Raw genomic sequence first — 7315 nt, forward strand, 5'->3', positions numbered from 1 at the left:
TGCCCCTCAGAATGCCAACCTTCATCCTATCATCCTCCTAAAAGCTTTCTCTCTCGCGGAGCGTCGGGACTCTTCAGCATGCAACACTTGAGCGGCAGCAGATCGGCGCGCGGCAGCGACAGAAAACGACGCTCCACTACTCTGCTCCCATGCTCTCCTCCACAGGGACGCCTCTCAACACCGCGCTCCTCATGGTCCTAAAGCACTCCGTTTCCCAGCCTACCTCTACCTCGTGGGTTCACTGGGGGTTCATGAGATGGTAATTAGTTACACTTTATATTATGCTGCTGTGCAACAGTAATTCTCCTGGTCGATATCAAGGGAGCTCCGAGTGGTTCTCAAATGTGTGTTTGTCGTGGCAATATGCCGTATTTGTGTCTCTGTTTCCATACTAACGTATTCCTTTACAGCTTTTCTTTGAACAATTATCAAATGACAGACATTATTGTCAACACACTTTGTGAAATAGCTCATTTTCACTTTTTAGATCACAGCAAAGCATTTTTTTTGTATTGCTTTCATACAGAATCACACATATTTTCAAATGGTCCAGTGATGCATTCAGTCTCAAAATGTTTTATATTATGAAATGTATTATTCTTCAATTTGTTAATCAATATGCTCATTGTGTAACTCCTCACATCCAAAATCGGAGTCTATTCAAACATCATAACCTACCGCTGTTGTATAAGTGCTTTGCTGTCATTCAGTGGAGTTTCTCCCACTCTAATCCAGTTGAACATTTCTATTCTACAAGGAGATGACAGGTGTATAATCATCATCGTCATGAACACACAGCATGCCTGTGTGTTGGGAGAAGTTAATGCTGCCTATGGTTCACCAGATATGAGGTAGATCAAATATTTAGCATTTTAGTTTTTCCAATATTTATACATAGTTCCTAAATTACATTAATTTATTCCATTCAGTTAGATTTTTACTTTACTTCACAGAAAACCACAGCTTTCATGTACATTTTCAGTTTTAGTGAAGGAAAATATATATTTAATGCTAATCGCTATAAGAAATGAATCACAGAAACACAACTTCAGTGGACTCTCTCACATCGACACCATTTCTTAGATCTCTTTAGTTGCACATGCATGAAAGGACATTTCACTTTGCCGGCAGTGATTCACTGGCTGATGATATTCATTTTAAATGTCAACATGAGTTAAGTGTTTTTCGTGAGTGACTTTTGTAGGTCAGGTGAAGTCTTGTTGTTCTGAGTGGCGACAGTGTTTCATAAAAGGTGCTTGAGATATTGAAGAAACATTTAATGGAGCTGCCTCATCTTGTTGTTTTGTCGTTTCATTGCATTCCCGCGAAAAGTTCTGATAAGATTATACAGTTGTCAAATGGGTGTTAACGATAATGCGTCACCGTTTCCTTTGTCATTCCAGACGATTTGGGGACATCCCATTTAAGGACAGGGAAGTATTTTACTCGTTTGTCACGGCAACCTGAGCAGCTATAGCTCCTCGTGGGAGACATACTTGCTGGAGGCTGTAATCTAGTGAGGAGGAGCTGGGATATGGGGAATGAGTCTTTTTATAGACGCTCTCTGAGCTGGTATTATTGTGTTCTTTTTCTAATGTGTCTTTCATGTTCTAGTCATCCAAGACTCACTTTAACAACTGAAATGTATCTGTTGGCTTTGTGGGAATTAATCAGTAATCTATCCCAAAAGCAACACAGAATATCGCAGCCAGACCAGATGCTGCAAGGAGAATCAGGGCTACTGCGGGAACAGCACGTCTTCCCTTTTATGTTTTTGGCCCAGATTTACACAAGTTTAAACAAATGTCTTTTTGGACTAATTAGCTTTCTATTTGTTCAGGGATTCATATAGAATATGATGAGATACAAGCAATGCATGCATGGTATAATGGATTATGATACCATACATATATTTGTTTCAAACTACAGTTTTGTTTTATAATGTAATTCTAAAGATAAAGATTATGGAGATTTTTGTGTGTGAAATACTGGATTGTTTTCCTCTCTAAAACCATTTAAGATGAATGCCACTCTTTGGATGTGCGTTTCGCAGCTCACAGAACAACCAGAGTTCAGTAGCACAACACATCAGCAGTACATGTCATTTAAAACATAAAAGGAAATGATTTGACTGGAAACAGGGAATATCTGTCTCATGCAAAGTAAAAAGTGCTTCAAAATAAGAGAATGCATCAGAAACAGAAATACAAGCATAGAAACAAGTGACCCTCAACTATTACGCAGCCATTAGATAATTATTTTTGCTCACCTTTCATTTTGTCTCTGAAAATCAACTGGTCCAAGCTTCTGAGGACAACAGCTGAAATATAACCTATTATGGAGCAAGCAAATCAGCTTAATACCATTTAATACCATTTTTAATTCAGTCATACTCACTTGTGTGGGGTTGCTAAAATGGAAACCATGCTGTCATTTCTTTAGGCTCTTGTGACGGTCACTGAGTTTGTAGCTGAGGAAATGATGAAAACATCGAATGACTCACTGCACTCTGTTTAGATCTGTTCAGGTACATCTTCAAATTAAACTATGATGTTGGAAAACATTATTTCCAAAACATATGTCGTGTGTAAGATTCCCCATTTCTCTCTTTTCCATATTGGTCTAATCACCAAATGATCTGTATCACTGAGGAGCAGCGCCTCATAAAGCAAATCATCGTTGTGAATTCAGAGGATTGGGTGGCTTGCCGGCTGTGTATTTTGATTAAAGGGTGTCCCTGAGGTCTTGAACGCATCTCAAAACACACAAGCATGAGCAAGACGAACGTCTGTGGGGGGAAAACTTTTTGGAATCAACTTGAAGACGTCAATCTGCCTATGCTGGGCCACAGTGTGCAATAATCTGCATTGTTTGCACCTGTTTGCTGTGCCAAAAGCAGTTACATTTTGCTCATTATAATGTCGGCACTTTCAAGAGTAGTTGCCTCCAGATGCCAGTATAAAACTAAGCGCCGGTATGTGGGTACAACATATGTTATGCTGAACCATGCACTGTACGTGTCAGAGACTCGATTACAATGGAAGTTTGTTTCAGTGTGTTTTGGGAAAATAAAGATTTATACCAGGAGTAACTTTTCTCTCAGTAAGTTATAAATATTTTTTTTTTAATCTAAATTGTCTTATTGGCACGGTAGAAATACCTCAAAAAGAGCAATTATGTAAATGTACTTTTAGTGGCTTATCAGTTTCTTATGGCAGAGTCATATACAGCCATGTGATGGAAAAGGGACTGTCAACATAAGCAAGACCTATTTATATTAAACAGGTAATATTAACCTCTTAATAAACAGTATCAATCCGACTCTAGTACCAATACAAAACTCTAATGCTTTTGCAGAAAACAAAAGGTGGAGGTGGTGGTGTGGGGAATGTTAATGTATCCTCCTGTCCAGACAAATGCTGTGCACTTCAGCTGTGGCACATCTTTAAAAAGAGAGCAATAGAGGGGTAGTTACAAGCTTTATGTTCTGCATTTTCAGGCCCAGCAGATAAAACATCTTCATTCTCTTTGTAAATTGTCTCCGCTTACAGACGGCTCATTGACTCATCGGCTAGCATCCCCACCAATCACAGATGCAATTTCCTGTGAGCCAATGTTTCTCAGAGTTGTTGTGTTTATTCAATTGATCGGGGGATGAAAAAGACCTCCAGTCATTGAGTGTATCTCTATTGCCCGTTTATGCAGTGGTACTACTGCTGTACAGCGCTACCGCATCACTTCCTTTTAATAGTGGGACTTGGGGGGATTTCAATTTTTAGGAGTCAGCAGGGTTGATTGTTATTGCAGCAATCGCAAGCACTGACTGAAAAAGACAAAGGGTGATTGTGTTGAGAGCATCTCCTTCTGCCTCTAATTATTAAAAAAACTCACTCCCTTTCCAAACTGCAAAAGGACAACTGCAGCACAGAAATAAATGATCTTGTGTTTCATAAAGTGGAGAAAGACTAAATCCAGTTAATCTAAGAGGGGAACACAATTCACATATGGAACGTGTCACTGTCCTTGTTCAGTCCTTGCAGGATTAGTGAACCTTCCTGCTGGCAATGAACAAAGGCTTTGCTTGACCTTGTGACATGTGATAGCGTTATACTTTAGCCCAATTCAGCTCAGACAGATAACACGGTCCCCAACACACAAGGCGAGATAACACACCAACACCATTCACTGACTTGTGCTCTTTTGATTTTTGTATGTTTTATTGTGGAATACAGCGATGTTTTATAATAAATGTGTTGATTTGTGTTACTATTACTGGTTTTATGTTATGTAAAGTAACCTTGAGTACCATGAAAGTTGCACATGAATAAAAATGCATTAATATTGTTCACTTCTAAAAATGTAGGAATGCACACAACAGAAGGCCGTATATGTTTCCAAATGGGGTCCATCTGGCTGTGGGATCATTCTATTTATAGCATTAAAGCCAACTGAATCAGATGTCGATGAACAGAAGTTCAAAAGATCAATTGTACAAATTCTCTGAGAAACATACAGTAGGACTGATAAACAATCCCTTACATTTCTAAATCTGCTGGCTATACCATTTTATTATGTTTTAGTGTCCTTTTCTCTTTTTTTATTATATGATGTTTCACAACCAGACACACCAGCAGGTCTCTGGAGGATGTAAATCGGTTGGAACAGTTCTAGGCCATAAAAGGTTGAAAGCCACTGTTCCATGCCTGTGTCATCAAGACAAATGTCTCTTCATTTACCGTATTGCACTTGGCAATAATGTGATCCCGATTCTCTCCGCGTGCTACTGGCACTGACCCTACCACATCAACATATGATCGGTCCCGGGAAAGTCAATCCCTTCTTAATGCCTGGCCTTTGGCTACCTGAGCTCCCATTACTTTATCCACAGAGCACTGATAAAGACATCACATTTTAGATGTCAGTGTGTAATACAAATTACCTGTCCCATTTCTAATCTAATCTTACATTAAAATGCATGAAATATTTAACGTATTAGATATGATGTCATTAAAAAGGGATAACGTTTGGCAAGGTGCAATTATTATTCAAGGAACATCTAGGTTGAGTCTCTTTGGCTGCAGCTGACACAGGAAAAACATTTGTCTTTCTTTGTCTGTTGATACTATACGCAATTTGATCCCTGCAGCTCTTGGATCCCCTGGTCATTGTGCATAATGTTCAGTCTCTGCTGCCACATCCTGGTCTGAGTCACTACTCTCAAAACCCAAATGTGTGTCTGTGTGTGAATACTAATATGAAAAGTATATTGTAGCCTACTTCATGTACTTCAGTATTATTGAGTGTTTTTTGTTTTCTGTGACTCAATACTTTAACTCCCTTTCAAACAGGATTTTTTTTTCATCCACTATATTTATCTACATTATTTTGCAGAACAAATCTTTACATGCAAAACACATAACTCATAAACTGTGATGCAGTCTTGTGTTTTAATTACCCAACAATGGTCCACTGTGTTTGAATGAGTAAGTGAGAGCCACCTGGATCACGCAAAAAGAATGAAACACTGCTTGCTGGTCACACATGAAATAGTAAAGGGCCCATATGTATAGGTGTAATATGTACTTTACCTTTATAACGGACCTAGACCACACACACACACGTGGGCTTGTAATTAGGGCTGCAACAACGAATCGATAAAATCGATAAAAATCGATTATCAAAAGTGTTGGCAACGAATTTCATTATCGATTCGTTGTGTCGCGCGATTATTACGCCGGGCAATAAGTCGCGGAGAAGAAAAAAAAGAGCGGAGCAGAGCAACTGGCCGGCCAGCGTTTCTGAGATTGGAGTGAGACGCGAGAAAAGATGAGGTTGTGATGTTCTCAAAAATAGAAGATCTTTGACAAGTCGAGTCTTGGCCAATCAGCGTCTTCATGTTCCTCAAACTTGTTTTTAATGGAAGCTAGTCAGCTTGCTATCGCGTTAGCTAACGTGTTTGGGTTGTGTATTGTCGTTAAAGTTACGTTATGTTCCGTTACAGTTCAGTCTTGCTTGTAAAAAAACGTAACGTGATGAAACATGCCGTCACCCCCCGGTCTGGTTCAGTTCACGCTGTCACTCGTTAACGTTAAACCGGCACACCGGCGGATCTGGCTGCAGGTTTTTTTTTTTTTTTTTTTTTACTCAAAGTAGAATGAAGCAAATCACGTAGTTGGGCTTAGCCAACAACGTGACGTCGTGGTCATAAGAGACCCATAATGAAAGAGTTTAAGGAAGAGGACGCTCTATATGGAGCAGTACAGCTTCCCTCTGTCCCAGTATTTCATACCTATTGATAACGCAGGGTATGTAAATGCAGCCTCTGGAGGGATCAATTACAGTAAAAAGGGCTCACATTTGGCAGATGTAAAGTATACATGTCTATGTTTTTAGTGTTAGTCCATTTTGTTGTTTTAATTAACAGCTCAGGGATGTTCAAGGAGCAACCTGTTTGTGCACTTTCTGAAGATGTTTTGCACTGTCACTTCTGTTTTTCAATCAAGGGTTGGAAATGAACGCTTTTTTGATAAAAACATTTTTTTATCCGATTAATCGAAAAAAATAATCGTTAGTTGCAGCCCTACTTGTAATGTTTAATTTAAAATGTATTTAACCAGGAAAAGCCTCATTGAGATTACAAATCTCCTTTACAAGAGTGTCCTGGCCAAGACAGCAGTAGCACGTGAAAACAAAGTTTCAGACATTCAACATAAAACAGTGACAGAACATTTTTAGATCACGGCATAAGTAAAAAAACAAAACTAAGGCTCAGGACTCAAGTCATCATATCATAGTTCACACAGGTGCACATCCTCAGTCAAAAGCATCTACAACCAGATGAACCTGGTTTTGTTTTTAAAACACCTAAAGAGACCCTCAGTGGGGAATTACAGGATTACAGCAGCACTGCTCACAAGTGAATAAAGAGTAAAGAATAATAAAATCAAGTAATAACAGTAGAATATTAATATACAGACAGGATAGAAAAGTATATATAAAAAGTGCTTAAACGTAAACGTATTGCACGTAATATTGCAGCAGGTGAATGATAAAGTGACCAAGTTCAGATCAAAGTGTTCAAAGTGTTCGATTGTCAAGTGGTCTACTGTGAGCTCAGCTGGTTGTGCAGCCTGACCGCAGCGGGAAGAAAAGACTTGCGGTACCTCTCCCTCAGACACCGGGGATGAATCAGCCGGTGACTGAAGGAGTTGTGCAGCGCTGCCAGAGTGTCCTGCATGGGGTGGGAGGCGTGGCTTGTCATGGACGAGAGCTTCGTCATCATCCTCCTGTCCCCCACCACCTCCACAGTATCCAG

This window comes from Taurulus bubalis (assembly GCF_910589615.1).
Source record: "Taurulus bubalis genome assembly, chromosome: 7".
NCBI classification, from domain to species: domain Eukaryota; kingdom Metazoa; phylum Chordata; class Actinopteri; order Perciformes; family Cottidae; genus Taurulus; species Taurulus bubalis.